This window comes from Halichoeres trimaculatus, unplaced genomic scaffold, assembly GCF_033239565.1.
Source record: "Halichoeres trimaculatus isolate MK-OKI-2021-1 unplaced genomic scaffold, fHalTri1.1 fHalTri1_scaffold_42, whole genome shotgun sequence".
Classification (NCBI taxonomy): domain Eukaryota; kingdom Metazoa; phylum Chordata; class Actinopteri; order Labriformes; family Labridae; genus Halichoeres; species Halichoeres trimaculatus.
The window spans coordinates 115476-135925 of NW_027437220.1; the positions used below are offsets into that span (position 1 = coordinate 115476).

The following is a 20450-nucleotide window of genomic DNA, read 5'->3' on the forward strand; positions in this document are numbered from 1 at the left end:
TTTTTCAGAACAGTTTGTACAAATAGCAAAACACCATCAATTACCTGCAAAAGCCATTATTGTTCGAAAAATCTTTAGTTCATCCCTCAAAAGTAAATTTCTGTGTCAATGAACATGCCTGTGCATCAGAATGATGAGTCCTTGTGTCTGTGTATTGATAGAGAAGTTAAAGTGCTTAGTCATGTTGTCAGTATAACAGAGTATTCTGGAAGGAAGTTCTGATGTATAACTATGCCTAAAGCTTTGATGACAGTTAATGGAAATTGTAAGTTACATCTAAGTGTATGTGGGAGATTGATGACAAGAGACTGGAAAATATTCATATTTTTACTTTCACTGTTTGTGCTGCACTCTGTTGACCTTCCCCATCATTGTGATGAACATATAAGGACAGTCTCTTTAGGGAACACTGTTCATGCAGTGCTGTGGGAATTACAGAGCAGTGCAGTCTTCCTACACCTCCTTGTGTTTCTGTATGTTGGGCCAGAAATTCTCATCCACATCACAACAAAGATCGTCTCTTTCCACAAAAAGTCTGAATGATTGAGGACACAGTTGTTCTCCCAGCTTTTGGCTGCATCTCTTAACCAACCTTAGCCATTGTAAGGAAGTCAAGATTAACCAGGGAGCAATTTACCAATCCTGACTTCGAAAAAAACAGATTCAGAAAAAAAGTCCAATGGAAAGATGTTTGACATATTACGATAAGTTGTTCAACACTTTTGAATGTAAACTCTTATGTGATGAACTAATGACTACATGTCATGGGAAGTAAGACAATTTATAATTATATATATATATATATATATATAAAAATGTCAGAGGCGAACCGTGGCCCCAGCCACTTGGCCTTCAGTAGGACCATGGGACCACATGTGGCAATAAACAATCAAAAAAAGAAATAAAAACAATAGCCAGAATCATGTGACATGGAAGTTTAGTATATTGATAGTTTTGTGGGATTAAATATTTATCATGTGCCTGAACACTGCAACACCTAACACAAATTCAAACAATTAAAAAAATTAAGATATAAAATTGAAAAAAAAAACAAAACAAAAAAAAACAAGTTTCAAGTAATCCAGCAACCACACAGTCTTCTCCATTACTTTCTGCCATTTCTCTTCACGTTCTGCCAACTAGATCTTCTCTTTTCTCCTCTCTCACTCACAGCTACAGTTTGGTGTTTATCCATGAAAGTGATACTCCAGGATGGAACAAGTTGGGTCCTATCACAAGGTTTAGGGCAGAAATTACCCCTACAGCAGTGTTTTTGTGCAGCAGAAGCCCAGAGCGCTCGCACCAAACACCCCCTCACTGCTCCTCTGTTGGTTTCCCCTGCACTCAGACGGAGCCATATTTTACTTGATTAAAAACACAAATAAACGGACTCCCACAGAAAAAATCTGATATCGGTCTGCATTCACGCTTTGTGTAGAGCACTTTCAGCGCGTTACTTTCACACAAAAAACACCGCTAAATAAGGCTTTAGTTCTCGCAGTGTCTCTTTGTCCTGACAGACTACCTGCGTTTATTTATATCTGGAACGCCACAGACTGATACACTAAGTGGCGAGAGCCTCGTAGCCAGCTGTGGCTCTGCAGCAGAGGTAGCGCCGTTTTACGACACCATGAGAACTATAGAGCCTTATTTAGCTGTGTTTTTGTGTGAAAGTAACGCGCTGAAAATTCTCTAAATAAAGCGTGAATGCAGACAGATATCAGATTTTTTTGGTGAGAGTCTGTTTATTTGTGTTTTTGGTCAAGTAAAATATTGCCCCGTCAGAGTGCAGAGGGGCAGGGAGGGGGTGTTTGGTAAGTACTCGCGATTCCCCGGAAGATGACAGGTATGAGCCCGCCCACAGTTTATCAAAATATGATTGGCTAAGACAACTGTCATTGTCAAATTGTGTCCACATTCGCTTGAGTTACACAGGCATTCGTTGCCCTACCTGCCAGAATGTGTCGCTGATTTACAAAGATACCATCAAAGGGAAAATTGTGATTGGTCCATTTTCCCTTTCGTTATATTAACCCCATTGTTTGCCAGGACAAGTTTATAAAAATAATATAAAACTCATTGCTATGATTTCATTGAGTAAAATAAATAAATAAAAACAAAAAAAAACAAAATAAAGAAATAAAATAATTATCTAAGAGTACAAATAAATATGGTTAAAATTGTATTTCATGTATGTGTTAAAAAGGTTTAAAATCTGTTCAAAGTAAACGAGTGATGAGTATCAGTTAAAAACGAGTGAAATACAAAATGTTTTCATGTATTATATTTTGTTTTTATTGTGAAAGAGCTAAAAGGAAGTGCTGTGTACACAACCCTTGCCGATCAGTTTCGTATTCGCTTTACTAAGAAACCGGAAGTGGGATACGCTAGCTTGACCTGGAGAGACGCAATTTGAATCTGCCATGTGGCTGCTATTTTTGAGTAATTAGAAGAGTTTTCTGGACTTTTAGCTCAATGGTCGTCAATGAACACTCGTCTATTGCTTGTGGATCAACTATGGATAATTTCTGCCCGAAGTCTGCCCTGCAGTAGGTTGTTTACAGAACTTTTGAAGCAGTTTAGCACCGTAGCATGTAGCATTCGCTAGTCTAGCAGATGTAGCGCCGCCAACGGACTAGTTTTGCTCAGTCAGCTTTCTATGGAGACTTCTTTCTCATCATTCCGGACTGGATATGAAGATTGGTCGTTCTCAAAGTGCTAATAGACTGCTGGAAAAGTTCAAAGTGTGGATTTTATCTTTGCTTTCCTGGACATCGCTTGCTAAAGGCTAACCCTGCATTCGCCAAAGTGGGAGGATGGAGCTGTCATCGTAGGACACTGTTTGGATTTCTCTTCACGTGAACTTGGACTGGAGGCTGTGAGTACTGACTGAACTACAAGCTCAGGGTTTATTTTGGTTTGCTCCTAGAGTGAAGCAGCAATTAAGTTTTGGGCCTCACCGCAGGCCTGCAACTATAGGGTTTTTCTAAACTTAATAACCAGGCAGGTGTGAGTGTGTGTGGCCCCTTACATAGGTTATTATTTTAAGTTAAGAAACATATTATTTCAAGTTAAGAAACTTATTATTTTAAGCCAAGAAACTGAGAAAATACAGATTTCAGGAGCAATTATGATTTATTGTTGGTTTACTTGTTATAATGTTGATTTTAAAAATGTTCAGTAAACTGGAAGTTTGCATTTAACTTAAAAGTTTGATCATTTAATCTGATCTTGGTTTCTCTGTATGAAAGATCGTAATAAGAGTGGGTATCGAATATTAAAGGCACACTTGGGATTTTTTACACAGTAACATAGATGAAGCAGTATCTCTTCATTAGCTCTCAATATAATATTTAAGAACCTAGAGGCCCTTTCCTAATATAGTGGGTAAAGGTGGGCTACAAATATGACTAAAGCACCTGATAATGTAGCAAACAAAAGAGAATTCTACATAATCATTTGCATGCATGTCCAAACAATTGAAATTGATTTACTGCACAAGTGACACAATGATGTGAAGATTGAACAAGTAGTTTTGAGAATTTCAATTCTGATCTGAGAAATGAACCAAAGCAACTGAGAAAAACTGCAATAGTTGCATACGAAAAGGGTCCTAAAACGTGGGACGGCTCGTCTCGGTTATTTGGGGATCTTTCCCGGGATAAGTCAGTGGAAACACCACAAAATCCATGCCTTACCCAGACGAACCGAACTGGTCTGCTTGGTGGAAATGTGGCTTTAGAACCACCCTCTCATATGAATATTATTTTCTGCTGTATTTCATGCTGGCAGTGTCTGCTACTTAAGATAAGACATAAGATAATTAACCGTGAGAGTAGAGGGCTTTTATTTACTTATTTATCAATATTTAATTCTATTTCCACATTTATGTGGGTGCTTGACGTGACGCTACATTTTGTGTCCTTTGTGACAAATATAAATAATAATTTATAATATTTAATTAAAACCCCTATTTTTTCCTTTACAGTATAAACTTCCAGAATAAATACATCTGTAGTTAATGAGCTTTAAAATTCAAATATGAAAATATTTTGTTTTAAACATGACATTTGTCCACCGGTGTGACTAGTGGTGCAGCGGATCATCATTGACCAGATCGACGTAATCGGTTCGGCACACACGTGACCCATGGATTGATTTCTGAAAAAAGCTGTGTTCTCGTCCGCACACATCTTTTGATGAGCGGAGACGGGACGTGTGCAGACGTGGCAAGCAGAGGAGAGGAGGAGCTTGAACGCCCTGCGACACACTGGCCATACACACTGTGCCGTGCCCAAAGCGATTCTCCAGGATGGAAGTTGGGTTCTATCACAAGGGTTAGGGCAGAAATTCCCCCTACAGCAGTGTTTTTTGTGCAGCAGAAGCTCAGGGCACACGCACCAAACACCCCCTCACTGCTCATGTGCCGGTTTCCTATGCACTCATATTTTACTCGACCCAAAACATAAATAAACAGACTCCCACCGAAAAAATCTGATATCTGTCTGCATTCACGCCTTTTTTAGAGAATTTTCAGCGCGTTACTTTCACACAAAAACACCGCTAAATAAGTCTCTTGCTCTCATCGTGTCATAAAACGGCGCTACCTCCGCTGCAGAGCCACAGCTAGCTACGAGGCGCTCGCCACTTAGTGTATCAGTCCGCACACACGGTGTGCCAGATATAAATAAACGCAGGTAGTCTGCCAGGACGAATCATGCAATAACAACGTGAAGATGAGTGATTATGAGAGCGAGGATGACCTGCCGTTCACTTTGCATTCCATTATTATTGTTTATATCTGTTTGTTTATATCTGGCGTGTCTTTTTGAAAAAAAAATCTGAAATTATAAGCTCAGGTTCTTTCATTCTCCTTATTTCAAGGAAGATGTCTTTTAATGTTTCTTTGAGTTCTATTTTATTAATGGTCGTTCAACCAATATTAAAAGGAGATATGCCTTTTTATGTTGCTGTTGCACTTTAAGTTGATTTTTGGTTCATTGTTAAATTTTAAAGGAAGGAGATATGCCTATATAGGATGCGCATCATTTTAATTATATTTGCCTTACCCCACATGGAGAGATAAAGTGGGGACCACTGTGTCACATCAGCTCGCAAGCTCTCTGTTAAAGGGTCAAAATTTCTTTTAATCAAATCAGCTAGCACAGGTGGAAATGTTATACCTAGATACTCAATGCCTTTCTTGGGCCAGGCAAAGTTACCAAATTGGAAGAGAGATTTAGGGCAGTATGGTGTAAGAGGAAGAGCCTCAGACTTTGACCAATTCACTTTAAAACCTGAAACGGAAGAAAACCTATCTTTAATTTTAAACAGGGAGAGGAGAGAGGATCTGAAACAAATAAGAGAATGTATATAGCATTAATTTATGGCGATGCTCTCCAACTAAAATGCCTGGAAATGTAGGCTCACTGCGGATAGCCACTGCTAATGGCTCCAGCGCAACAGCAAAGAGCCGGGGAGAAAGAGGATCCCCCTGTCTAGTGCCTCTACCTAGGTCAAATGGAGAGGATATGACACCATTAGTGAGAACAGAAGCTGTGGGATGAGTGTAAATAAGGCTGACCCAATCTATGAACCTCTGGCCAAAACCAAAAGACTCCAGGGCAGAGAGCAGGGGTGCTTCCCAATGTGCCAAAATGCAGTCTCCTATCTCCTCTCTCCTCCGCGACACCGGAAGTATGTTGTGATCAGCCATGCTGGAGGACATTTCAAAGCGCCAAATGTGCTCGGAGGAGAGAGGAGAGAGGAGACTGAGCTGGAGGAGGCATAATCGAGGAAACACAAGAGCAGGCTTCGCGGAAGTCTTTTCACTGACAGACACGTCCCCTTGTGACGTATCAGAGCCGGCTATAAAGCGTCAGCTGTCCACATGTGTGAAACGTGAGCTCCATGGAGCAAGATAAGCTGTCTAAGCATAAAGTCTGGCTCACACTACAGGATTCTTGCCCCGATTTAACCCAGATTCGGTCCTCCCGACAATCGGGGAAGAAATCTGGTCGTGGACTAAAATCGGCCGACGTTCAGGCAAGATTATCTTCTCGTGTGAGCGGTTGACAGATGAATCTTTAGCCCCACCATCGTCTCACAGACTCGTCGGAGCCGCCCCGAGAATTTTCATGTTTGATATTTATCTGGATGATTACAACATTCATTCTCACTGAGGATGACAACAGACAATTAGAAAGAGCCCCAGAGACCGGACAACAGACAACACATGCAGGCTGAAAGTGAAACTCAAAGGCTCCGGGTCAGCTGACTGCGCACTCCACTGGCCCACTCGAGCCAGTTCAATAATACCTTTAAAAATAACACATAACCACGCCATTTTCATACAGTAGCAAACTGTTGTTTTATCAGTGATGGGTGTGAGATCATGCCATTATTGGCTGATACAGCAACAGTTTCACCTCTGTCCCTCTGCGTGCGCGTAATGGATGAAAGGCACCGCTGCAGACAGCTCCACTTCTCTCTCCTCCTGTCCCACCAGTGCTTATAGCAGTGCTTATAGCAGAATAAACACATTATTTATGAACACAAAGTGGCCCCAATATAAGACTTAAAAACTATCAATCTGGGCCTAGGAAAACGTGACATTTTTCTTTTTCATTCATGAACATATTCATGTTAAACTGATCTGAAAGTGAATATGAATTTTCTGCGGTTGAGCGCCCTGTTGTTTACATTATTTTCCTTAGTTTAGTTTGTCTCGTGCGCTCAGACCGGTTTATCCAGCTGTGACGCCGTCATCACTAAAATACGTCGCTTCATGTGACGCTCCGGAGGAGAGGACATCTCAATGCTCATAAAATTAACCTCCTTCTCTTCTCTCTTTGTTTCCTCGCGTCTCTGGCATGCATCTCTGGTGGGCGGGACTAAGACGCAAGTGGAGGAGGCGAGGATGGAACTTTGGAGCTTTGAGAAGCACCCCAGAAACTGCCACTCAACCCTGTCAAAAGCCTTCTCGGCGTCCAAGGAGATGGCTGCCAGAGGGGAGGTGTATATGTAGATAATTTTGTTTCTGTATTATTCAGTCAAAAATAATAGATTTGAAACCAAAAAAAGAGATTTGTAATCAAAAGACAATAAGTAGGAAATGAAAAAAAAAAGTTGAGAATAAAACAAAGCAGGTTTCAATTGAAAAAAAAAAAAAGTTGAGATCAAAATACAACAGGTTGCATTTGAAAAAAAAAAAGTTGAGATCAAAACACAACAGGTTGCGGTTGAAAAATTAAACTGAGAACCTAGTTCTTTCCATTTTGCTTATAAATCAGCCCTCTTTGCTTTCAAGTTGAAAACCTTCTCTTGCAAATCATTCCTTTTTGTGTGCAAACTCCAAAGTTTTGCTTGCGAATTCTACTGCACTTACTGGGCGGGGCCTACGCTGGTGGATGACAGAATAGTTTCTATTGGTTGGTTTGACCTGGCTTTACCGAGTGCGAGCGCCAGCTACCACTTCCTTACACAACGCCTGGAGGTAAGTTGATAGCCTCTGGCTAGAGTCCGCTGTACACTCACAAAAACAACAACACAGTATAATGAATTATAATGCCCTACTGCTGCAAGCACGCTAATTAGCATGGTTGTCTCTGCTAGTCACGGCCTGAGCATAGTTACATTAGCTAAGATAGTTAGTGATTAAAACACTGTTCCACGGTACACGCGGGGGCATGGTTCCTACACAACAGTACAGGGTTTCTCCCAGTGTATTGTAAGCCTGGCGGGCCCGCCAGGCTTTACCTGCCCCCCCACGCCAGGCTAAGCTTTTTAATTCACTTTTAGCACTCCATTAACACATGATCAGGTGTCTTTTTCATCACCTGACAACGTTACAACTTCGTTGAGCAGAGTCGCGCCTAACGGGACATGTCACGGACGTATAACATTTATGTATAACATTTTAACACCAGTCAAAGCAGAGTGAGAATGCTCAAGACACTCTTGGAATGTTGTTCAACCAATCACATAAATAAATAATTATAATACTGTTTGCACTAAAAACTTCAGGACAACTGTCTGGTGTAGCATTATTTCGTCTCTCTCTGTCTCTCTCTGACACACAGTGACATACGCCTTCCTCCGGTCAGTTGCCATGACAACGTGACGCTCACTGATCAATTGTTTGGACCTGAGTGAAAACAAACGCGAGCCCTACGAGCTGAAAAATCAAACGATGGATCATTTTCACATGTGGTGAAAGCATCTAAGCTCACAGAAGCTTTAAACTGTGCGCTAACAGCTAGCAGCCATGCTACAGCGGCCAGCTGAGCCTTGCCGAGCCGCATCTCGGTTCTCGTTAACGGCACCGCGGTCCGCTCTGTGCAGACCTCTCGGCCAGCCGGTGAAGCAGCGGTCTGCTGAGCATGACGTCCGTCAAATGCAACCTGTTGTATTTTGATCTCAACTTTTTTTTTTTCAAATGCAAACTGTTATATTTTGATCTCAACTTTTTTTTTTCAATTGCAACCTGCTCTGTTTTGATCTCAACTTTTTTTTTTCATTTCCTACTTATTGTCTTTTGATTACAAATCTCTTTTTTGGTTTCAAATCTATTCTTTTTGATTGAATAATAAAGAAACAAAATTATCTCCATAGGTGTAGTCCTGACAGACCCACATTATATCAATAAACCTTCTGATGTTGTCTGCAGAACAGGGAGGATGTATAAAGCCAACCTGGTCAGGATGGATCAGGGAAGTTATAACTTTGCATAGTCGGTTGGCTAAGATTTTGGATAATATATACTTATCGTAGGACGTCAGACTTATTGGTCTATAGCTTTTGAAATCCAAGGGATCTTTACCAGCTTTTAAAATAAGAGTAATAGCAGCCTCTGTCAAAGAGGGAGGAAGTCTGCCCTTGTCATATGCTTCATTATAAGTTTCTAAAAGCAAAGGTGCTAGCTCTGCAGAATATGCTTTATAAAACTCTGCTGTAAAGCCATCTAAGCCTGGAGCTTTACTTGAAAGTAGATTTTTGATGACATTCATTATTTCTTCAATAGTGATGGGTGAATCCAGTTGCTCAAGTTGGTCCTCTGATAATCGAGGAAGATTGAGAGTTGAGAGAAAGGATATAATATCTATTTTACTCACTGTTAGCTCGGCGGTATATAGTTTAACATAGAAGTCTCTAAAAGTCCCACTTATTTCTTTAGGATCACACAGAAGTCTGCTATCAGCCCCCTGAATGGCTGGAATGGCACTTAATGTTTCTTTTTGTTGAATGTATCTAGCTAGTAGCCGACCAGCCAAAAATTTGTGATAATGATATTCATGACGTTATGGGAAAAAAACAAACAACTCATTATTAGTGATTGCTGCTTCTGAACAACAGCATTTTTATTGCACACACAGTATGGATGCCACTTCTCCAATCATTTACTACTACTACACAAGCTTGAAATGTAAGCAAAGTAAGTAGGTCAGATCCAGAGGAAAGTTAATCTAGAGGGTGCCCACTCTCCCCCCCATTATTTACTATCTTTATTGAACCCCTAGCAGCAGCCATTCGCCAGAATAGTAACATTATAGGTATCGAGACTCCAACATCTCATCACAAAATCAGTTTATATGCAGATGACATATTGTTACATCAGAAATCCAAATCTAAATCATTAAAAGAAACTATTAATTCAATCCGATCATTCTCCCATCCATCAGATTATTTAATAAACTGGTCTAAATCAAGTATTCTTCCCATTAAAGGGATAGTTCAGTTTTTTTGAAGTGGGGTTGTATGAGCTCTATGTGACCACTAAGGACATTAGATACAGTAGAAAGTTGTCTCCTCTCCCTCAGTAAGACACAAACTTTAATCGATGGTGACGAGGAAATCGACGCTAACAGGGACAGACGGTACCAAATTCAAAGGCTATTTTCTCTGCCTACAAGAACTAAAATCAAAAAGTAATACCACAGTTTAAGAGTGCCATACATAAAATATTTTTTAAGTGCATTAAGTCTTCGGAAATATAAACATTTATCTTGACCTAACTAACTCATGTGTCCTTACGCGCAGCGCTAGTGCGCTCCGTCCCCCCTCCTCCTTCCAGCTGCAGGGAATGTAAACAAGCTATGCTTCGAGCGCTGGTTTTAGCCTCGTGTAAGTTTGATCAAGTATCGTAATTCTTTATAAAGTGGGAACAAGACCTGGCCCTCACCCCCAATGCTGACTTCTGGAACCAAATCTGTGAAAACACCTTCTCCATAAGAGCAACAGTAATATCCAACTAATCCAGTACAAAATCATCCACAGGGTCCACTTTACAGGGCATAGGATGTTTAAAATGGGTTTAGCACAATCTGACACTTGCACCCACTGCTCCCAACACACTCCAGACACTTACCTTCATGCCACCTGGAACTGCACACCTGTTCAACAATTTTGGGTTGATATTATCACATCTCTCTCAAATATTTTGGGCTGCCCCATCCCTCTGTCCCCTTCACTGTGTCTGCTAGGCCTCTCATGGCCTCAGATTTTCTGGGGGATGGGCCTGGACCTCCATCCCACCGCTACATGCCAACATCTTGCCCCACCTGGCCTGGCTGTGGTTCGTGGCCTCCCCTCTGGGGAGGGGGCTGGTCCTGGGGGGGCTGGCTCTTGTGTGGCTTGGGGCCTCCGGCCTGCCGCGGGGGGCGTGGGGGTGGCTGGGTGCTGGGGGTGGGGGTGGCTTAGGGCCGGGCGGACGGGTGGTCGGGGAGGGCGGGTGCGATCTGCAGGGGGGGCCGCTGCTCTGGGCCCTGGGTGCTGTCTTTGGTATCGGCGGGGAGGCAGGTCTGTGCCCCCTTGAGTCCTAGGGTTGTCCCTGGGCCCGGTTTGGGGACTGTGTGGGGGGGCCCGGATGCCCTGGTGGCCCCCGGGGGGCGCCCCTGGCTGTGTTTTACTTACTTGGATATTCGGTGACCACCTCACATGCGTGCAGATACTCAAGCTTCTGTCGAGACTAACTAAGAGTTATGATAGATCCCGTCAGAGCATGCTGAGTCGGGTACTATTACACATCTTCTCACATCCTGTGATGCATGCCACTTCTTCTCCTATCCACGTAGGCCCAAGCTCCCCACGCTTTCAAGACCCCATTTCTGGTGTCCCTGGTTTCGTACAACCTTTACTTCCTGTATTGCATTAGCCCAGCACTTGAATTGCTATCTTAAATCAACAGTAGTAGACGTTTGTCCTTCCTTCTGTTTGTCTTGTCTTGTCCTGCCTGTCATTATTTCCCCTTCTTTCACACTGTGGTGTGGCACGGCCCTCCCCTATAGCTCACATCAGGGGTTAAATAAAGTTTAGAATGATGGAGTAGCCTACAGGGAGGGCTGGTGATGGTCACTATAGCAGTTAATCTGACTGCTAGAAAAAAAAATGCATTGGTCTTTTCAACGCTGTCATATGACACAGTGCTCAGCAGAAAAGATAATGCAGACAAGGGGAAAAGAAGGAAAAAATAAAAAAAAGGAAAAGTTAATCTAGCAGGCGAAAAACTTCATTATTCTAACAACACATTCTTTCTACAAGGACACCAACACAAAGGAGAAGGCATGGACTAAAGGCGCTTAAGTTTGGAGAGGGCAAGATGAGCTTAACATTAGAGGTGTCCCAGTCCGATATTAATATCGGTCCGATATTAGCAAAAAAAACAAATATCGGTATCGTATCGAAATGCATCGAAAATGTCCAATATCAGCACTCCGATATAAGCAGTCTATTCCAGACTCCGCTCCTGCTGTTTTTATTTGATTTACTTAGGTTATTTTCTGGGTCTTCTAATTTATTCTTTATTTTATTCAACTACGAGTATTTTTTATGTTTAATGTTAAAATTTCTGTTTCCCGTTGGTTAATAATAAATGGGTCAGTTTTTCCTCATACCTACTTTTGCTGACTACTGTTCTTTGTTTGAATAATATCACTTAATCAAGCCTTTTCTAACATGTCAGACATACTACAAAATAAGTAATCAAAGTAGGCATGTTTAATGCTGATATCATATCGGATAAATATTGGTATCGTATCGGAAATGAAAATGTAATATCGGGACATCCCTACTTAACATACTAATTAATTACCATGAAGGTGTGTCGTCATGGGTGGGATTCCTGCTGAAACGTGGTTTTCCTGTGATCTTGTAATCTCGGGTATCCAGCTGCTATGGGCACTGCGCTGCTCTGCGCTGCTCTGCTGTGCGCTGCTCTGCTGTGCGCTGCTCTGCTGTGCGCTGCTCTGCTGTGCGCTGCTCTGCTGTGCGCTGCTCTGCTGTGCGCTGCTCTGCTGTGCGCTGCTCTGCTGTGCGCTGCTCTGCGCTGCTCTGCGCTGCTCTGCTCTGCGCTGCTCTGCTCTGCTCTGCGCTGAGCTGCGCTGCGCTGCTCTGCGCTGCTCTGCGCTGCTCTGCGCTGCTCTGCGCTGCTCTGCGCTGCTCTGCGCTGCTCTGCTCCTCTTTTAGGCACTAAATCCTTATGTGAGGACGATGATGCTGTAGTGCTACTTTCGCTCTCGCCATTGTTGTTTCGTACACAGCAGGAAGCGTCATATGTCATTGTGTCTCTGCACTGTAAATACCGTGAAATGACAAATTTATATTGTCAAAAAAATTATACCAGTATTGTTGTAAATGGTATGATATAGCACACCCCTGATGCTGCTACTGTTAATTTAACAAAGTGCACTTTGTGAAAAGTTTTATATATTTCACCATGATCTTATGTTCTCTTCTACAGTTTTTCACACTTGTGTTTGGTGTTAGTAGTATTGGTGTTTGGTCATCTACTTCATGCAAAACAAATCTGTTGTATAAACACACTGGAAACAAATCTTTTATTTATGTATTTGTGTATTTTTTTTATTTAAATTTCAGAACATTGTCACATTCAAACGCTTATATTTCCACAGGTATCATGCTGGTGTTGGTCATGAAAGATGTTTGACAATAGTAAGGAGAATATGGCCTGAAAGGGAGTGAGTGACCCAAATAAATAAACATAATTATATATTTATTAGTGCTGTCAGGCAATTAAAAAAATTAATCTAATTAATTACAGGATTTGTAATTAAATAATCTAATTAATCGCATTTTAATCTCACATCTGCTTAAGGCCCCAAAATAAAGAATCTGAATTCCAGGACATTAAAATTACATTAAAAGACATTTAAAAATAAGGTGGGAATATATAAAACACATTTTTAGGTACCCTGAGTGTTATGGTTCTATCTTTACAAAATCTACACAGTCCTGCACCTGAGGTAAGCTGATTTGATTTTTAGGACATTTTTTGCTTCTGTTCACATTTTTACTCGATGCAATATGAACTTCTATACTTCTATGAGGTCAGGAGAACCAGGGCTAAAGGCTAAAAACTGTAAGGAACTATGTACAAAACACTTTTTTCAAGTCTTGGATCAAAGAAAAGTGAAGTATTCTCAGTTTAACCTGCTTTTGAAAATACATTTGAAAATAAGTGCGTCTTTGAACCCCTCGCGGGTTTGGGATCCAGATCAATCTGCGTTAATTTTTATGACGCGTTACTTTGCGGTGTAATTAATTAATCTAATTAACGCGTTAAAATGACAGCCCTAATATTCATATATAAATAGAAAATAGAATAGAATAGAAAATACTTTATTTATTCCCTAGGGGAAATTCAGGAGTCACAGCAGCAATCAAGAAAACGAAAGTAGGAAAGTGTATAGAAAGTGCAAAAAGGTCCACAAGAAAATAGATGACGACAGCCCGTCCACCATTCTCCAGCCCAGCCAGTCTCCACAGGATCCAGGACTGAGCCCCCCCAGCAGTCTGTTCAGTCTCTGTCTCCTGGATCCTGTCTGCCCACAGCAGGCGAAGCTCCTCCAATGTGTCACCGGCGTCCGATGTCAGCTCAGTCAGCCACGTCTGTGAACAGCATGATGCCACACTGCCCCCCAGCAGCCCCTCTGCTGCTGGGCTAGCACGGCTAGCTCGTCCATCCCACCGGAGTTAGATCCCAAGATCCCAAGTTCCCAACAACGATGGATGGAAGGACAGGTCCACGTCTTCACCTCCTGGCTCACACCCCAGAACCAGCACGTCGTCCTCACCTCATCCTCCTCACCTTGAGGGAAATCATCAAGCCCTACTCCAGTTAGCATTGACATGCTACAGGCTGCTAACAGCTAATTTCACATGTAAACAATGCAGCCATGGTTAGATGTAGGATCTCCAGACGAACACAGGCGAAAAGTAGTAAAAACATCGCTGAAGCCACAAAAAGTTTGGTGTCCATGACCATCAATGAACCATACAAAGTAATGATCCACTTCAAATACAAAGATGACGAAAAAGAGACGAAAAGAATTACAAGAAACGGACAAAGAAGAGAGAGCTGCTTCAACAGGCAGCTACTTGGGCAGCGCCGAGTGTAGTGTAGTGTTGTTCTTGGTGTTGTAAATGATATAGATTGTAAGTATAATGTTGGGCTTTCCAAGAAATGTGTTTTAGGTGTTTGATCAGTTAGTGAGAAAAGGCGCAAATGTTCACAAGCTGGTCCATGCTGGTCCAGGCGATGCTACCCTCACAGCTCAGTCAGCTCTGGAGGTCCTGTAAAAACAGAAACAAAAGGTCACAACAAATGATTTCACTTGTAGTCCAGTTTGGATGGGGGTCAAAGGGGCAGGGGAAACACAGGGTCTTGGAGCTTATGGAAAGAGGAAAGCAACAATTTAGGCTCAAAGTTACTACTGGTATCGAAAGACTATGCAAATATACAGCTACAGCACAAATTCACCCTTCAAGCTGTGAGGACAACCTCACCACAAAGACCATCTCTGTGTAGACCAGCTTGTGAACACTTGCATAATTTCAAACTTACAGATGAAACACCTAATACACATTTCTGGAAAGCCTGACATGATGTTTACACTTAACACCATTCATAGCCACCCACTACAACACCATGGTTATATTTTATCAATAGTTGGGTTTATAATCTACTGGAGTCCCCCTTTTTAGGCTCCGTACAGTTAACTTATCCCGTTTATGAGCAACACCGGCATTATACCTGTGGAAATATAAATGTTTGAGTATGACAATGTTTTGAAGAAAAAAAAAAGTAATCATCAGTGGCTGGATCTGTTTCTAGGGAAGCAGATTAGGGCCATTTTGGACGGAGAAAACAATTTTGCGCAAATCGAGGTTAAAGTCATAATGATGAGAATAAAGTCGAAAAGATTGAAATCAAAATGACGCAAACCAAGTTGAAATGTCAAGATTAAAGTTGAAATGACTGGAATAAAGTCGAAAAACAATTTCGAGATGAAGAGGTAATGACGAGAATAAAGTTAAAATGTCCTGATTAAAGAAGAAAGGACAAGGATAAAGTAAAAAAAATTGAGATAAAAGTCAAAACGACGAGAATAGAGTTGAAGAAAAGGTTGAAATGAAGAAGAATGAAGTCGAAAAACGATTTTGAGATTAAAGCCGAAATGATGACAATAAATTGGAATTTCAAATTTAAAGTCAAAATTGGGAGACTTAAGTCAAAATGAGGGGAAGAAGTCTCAACAACCTGCCCTGATGTTTAGCGGTAGTACACTGAGTACACCCAGCTCCTCAACAGCCACAGGCAAAATTGACAGTAGTGGCAGCTGCCATACAGGACAAACGGCTGTCTTCAGGATCCGTGTATGTTCTGAAAATTGTTAGATGTTCTGTTCAGGATATAAAGGATTTTAAAAAACAAAGAAAGAGTGAGCTTTTTGACTTTAATTTTAAAAATCAAAACTGAACTTGAAATTGGTGCTTAGGTTGTGCGCGCTGACGCACAGCCAAGCACTTAAGAGCGCGCAGGAAAAATCCAGTGGAAATTCATGCAGTAGGGCTGGGTGATATGGCCTTAAAATAAAATCTTTGATTTTTTCAGAAAAATTTCAAGTTACGATTTTTTGATGTTTTTTTTTTTCCTTTTAAAGAAAACGATAAGTACAAATGACAGAGACAACTCAAAACCAGTTTTGTTTTAATTTTGTCAAAAACTTAAAATAATAAAAGTAACCTCTATTTGACTCTTGGAATTAAAGTTTCAGCTCTTCTTCTGTTTCAAAAACTTCACTTTGTAGTTATAAGGGAGGCACATTCACATTGAAAGCTGCACTATTTTGTACATTTTGAATTTAAAAATCCTGCTAGGAAAAGCGTGTACAGTACTGTTTCAGTGCACTACAGCACTGTTCTGTTATATTCTGCTTTTAAACGATTTAAAAAACCCACTTTGTTTCTGTCTAGTTTTATTTTTTAAGGCTGTAGCCTGTTTATCCTGTATTTTAATACAGACAAATAAGTAAAAATAAATGCTATTTATTCAAGTGTGGGCTCACAAATGTCATGCCTTACTGCTGAATGGAGGATTGAGTTGGTGGAACAGAGGGAGTTGCAGGGAAAGACGGAACTCAGCTTTCCCCAGGTAAAAGCCAAACAACTTCTCAGTCATGTCTGTCCAGGCAGCACTGCTCAGTTCGATCGCCCATTGTCGTTCCGATATCAGCTATTCCCCGCAGTCTACTTTCACAAATCATGATCCGTCCATGTCACCATAAGAGGGGATTTTCTTCAGTAGAGTGGGGATGTTCTGAGAAAAACTAATGTATATTTCTTTACTATCTAATTTTCAAAATGATCAGAGTATTAACTTTGAAGAGCAGCAGGTTTGACGCGCCTCAGTCACATTATTAATTATCTGCAGGTGAACATGAAAGGGTCCCAGCTTTGGAAATGTTTGAGTTAAAGATCTTAATCAAACTCCTGAAAGGTGACTGATAGAAAACAGAGGATTGGAGGAAAGGGATTTGAACGTTTACTGACGAGAGGTCTAGTTTATATTAACCTCTTAGGGCTGTTGATACAGACCATAAGGAACACGTGTCTGTCAAGGTGCTGGGTGTCAAAGATATTTAAGAACATTTTATGACACTTAGGTTTCTGTTGTTTCGTTAGTGAACTGTTAAAGCATGCTGCACACACGTGGAGTCAGCGCTTGCTGCAGTATAAAAGGTGCACAATAGCGGGGGAGAAAAATTCAAATTCAAATTTTTTAAATCGTCCACAAGAAAAAGTTCGAACTAGAAAAGCAATTTCTGAAGAAATTGCGCTGTGAATGCAGAATGCTGAAGCAGCTTGCGCTGAACTGCTAATGCAGAATGCTGAACATGGATGACTGAAGATATGTCTGAAAATGGCTGAATGAAGTCTTAAATAACTCGCGCTGAAATGCTAAAGCAGAAGCTGAACATGAATGACTGAAGATGTGTCTGAAAATGGTTGAATAAAGTCAGGCAAGGCTTGCACTGAAATGCTAATGCAGAACGCTGAACATGAATGATTGAAGATGTGTCTTAAAATGGTTGAATGAAGTCTTGAAAAGCTTGTGCTCAACTGCTGATGCAGAATGCTGATCATAAATGACTGAGGATATGTCTGAAAATTGTTTAAAGAAGTCCTGTAAAAGCTTGCGCTCAAATGCTAATGCAGAATGCTAAATTAACCTGCCATGAACTCTTGGATGAAAGGAAATAAATGGACAATAAATTGAATGGATGAAGGAATTTAAAGTTGAAATGGTTGCGTCTATTCAAAAATTAAAGGAATGAATTAAATTTTAAAGAACATTGATGGAAATAATGACCTGACTGAGGGTAAATGTAAGTCTGCTATCTTAAACCCTGTTAAAATGTAATCCAGTGTGTACTGTGTGTGAGTTTTTTAACCATGTAAGCCTGTAGGCTGAGGCCCATCTGAAGCCAGATGTTGCCATGGTGATTATTGTTTACCAACTGCCATCAGAGAGCTGGTGGAGTCTGTTGATTCCCAACACCCCTTTTTGAAATCAGGCTGTAAAGGTGCTTGCAATTCTGACAAAAAGAATGATGATGAAGCATGAATCAGTGTAATCTAAAATTGGATTTAAAAGTTTGAATGGCTGAATCAATTCAGAAATTAAAGGAAGGAATTTAAATTTAAAGAAAAAAATCTAGGAAAATAAGGAGCTGACTCAGGGAAATGGAAGTCAAATGCTGTTAAAGTGTGATACTTTCTGCCCTGTGTGTGTGAGTGTGTGTGTGTGTGTGTGTGTGTGTGTGTGTGTGTGTGTGTGTGTGTTCAATCATGTAAACCTGTCTGCTGAGGCTTATCTGAAGCCAGATTTTACATTGGTTATTACTGATAAATTACCAGACACATGCTTGTCTTTGTTCCTGGATGTTTTGATGAGTTACTATAAACAGCTGCATGAGATCAAAGGTTTCCACGGTGACCAGCTCGTCAAGGGCAGCAGGTGCAGGTGCACAACTTTGCCCTTGTTACTGTAATCTTATGAAGATTTTGTGGCAAAGCAAGAGTCCGAATCTCCTGTCACCTTGCCAAAACCGTGAGGGCTAGAATAAAAATGAACACACCGTAGGAATCCTGAGACCCAGAGGAAGCTGTCCGTCTAAATTTCATGCATGAAGGTCAAGAAACGAACCCACGAGAGCGATAGATAGATGAGGGAAAATTTACTGATCTCTGAGAAAACCCCTCAGGAATTAACATGGAGGTATATGGGGATTTTTTTTAACTTCTCATGACAGTTGGCCATTTTGTGAAAAAGTGCTCCATCCTTTTGCTTTAAAAACCACTTTGTCAGAAGCAGGACAAGACTACTTACATGCTGAGGGCTTATTTGTGTTGATAGCTCAAAAAATGTGGCCAAGAGAGCAGTTGACCCAGAAGTTTCTCAGGTCTTGTTTCCCCCTCTCCGTGCTCTGTCGTTTGAATCTCCCACTCTGAGCCAAAACATTCCGTCCAATACACACCAATGTTAAACGGCTCGAAGAGCTGAAATGCATCATGACCTTTGAAGGGTCATTGTGAAGAAACTATGAATGCTAGGAAACATTTGAAACCCACTGAATGAAGCCAAAAGATAGCTGAATATTTTGAAGTTTGAATGGAGTTTGTAGCTGAATGTATGACTGAATGAGGAGGGTTTGAAGCAGGCTGAGAAAATGTCCTGAAGGGAGAAAATTTTGAAAATTCCCCATTCATCTCTATGTGACCAAAATTTCGTAAATTGTCGAATATCTCGGAAATTATTCGTGAAAAGTTTCTGAAAAGTCATAGCCCCCTTGTCCCCACTGAAACACACGTTTTGAAGTTTGAACGGTGAAAATCGGTTGAAGTTTGCTGGAGTTTTAGCGGTCCAAAAAAGCGGGCGGAAGAATGAAGAAGAAGAATAAATTTTTTTGTCACAGAAGAACATATACTGTGAATGCATTGCTGCATTCACAGCAATTAATCAGTATAATCGATATATCGCCCAGGCCTATCATGCAGACTGTTTTGAACTCTTTAAGATCTGTTTTTTGCTATGATTCATACCATGTGTGAAAGACAATGCTGTGTTCTAATAAAGTTTTGATCTTTCAGGTGGCTTGATATATTGCAGAGGTCAAATCATTCACTGAGTAACATTGAAGAAAATGCCACACCTCAGATATGACAGTAGTTCAATTAAGAGAGACTTATACAACAGAAAAAGTTATGAACAGATTTAATGAATAAATGCATGCAAATGAAGTTTGGCGGTTAGAACCCATCAAGCGTTGAGCAAAATAATCAATGTAGGGGGTACAATGGCATGAATTATGATTATCACCCGTAAGAATACGTACCTTAGGGGGAGTCTGATGATTCTAGATAAAAGCAAAGAGAAGGCATAGAAATAATGTTAAATAACACAAATAATTGGGGTAAGTGAAGATAGAAAGGAAATATGATGATTGCAACTCAACCCATGATGTGAGCAATGACAGAGGTGAGAAGTCCGACATCCTTGGAACTGAGCAATGACAGTGTGCAGAGGTCCGACAACCTTTTGTCAGCAATGACAGTAAGCAGAGGTTCCACGACCTTTTGTCAGCAATGACAGTAAGCAGAGGTTCCACGACCTTTTGTCAGCAGTGACAGTGAGCAGAGGTCCGATGACCATTGGTGACAGAAGTGACAGTGTGCGGAGGTCCGACGACCTTTGTGTCAGCAACGACAGTGTGCAGAGCCCCCACAACCATATGAAAGGCAGCAATGACCTGAATTATGCAGCTGTGCATTAGTAGTGATAAATGAGATAACTTAGTGACCCAATGTGAATCCGACCACCACCAGTTATATGCTTTGAATATTTTAACATTTAATACTCACATACTGGAAACTTTAGTGCTTTAGGTGCTGCTCTATTTTGCATAATCTGTTGAGCAGTTGCCATTCCTTGTTTTAGGGGTTAATTCTCTTCATGTATGTTTTCTTGTTTTGTAATGGGAGCAGGGGTAAGATGGAGTTGTAGGAATAGAAAGTCTTGTATCTTGTATGATACAGAAGTTTAGTTTTCCCAAGGGATTCTTTTGTTTTGTTTTGAGTGCATGAGAAGCAGA

General features: G+C 41.0%; 1 long non-coding RNA gene across 1 annotated transcript in view; it reads left to right on the forward strand.

Moving 5' to 3' along the window:
- The first annotated feature begins 2366 nt into the window (after positions 1–2366).
- The window catches only part of LOC141786546 (uncharacterized), a 29422-nt gene continuing 11338 nt past the window's right edge, over positions 2367–20450 (forward strand). Inside the window, exon 1 of the long non-coding RNA XR_012597827.1 lies at positions 2367–2878. This is a non-coding gene — a long non-coding RNA (uncharacterized LOC141786546). The remainder of the gene's footprint in view (positions 2879–20450) is intronic.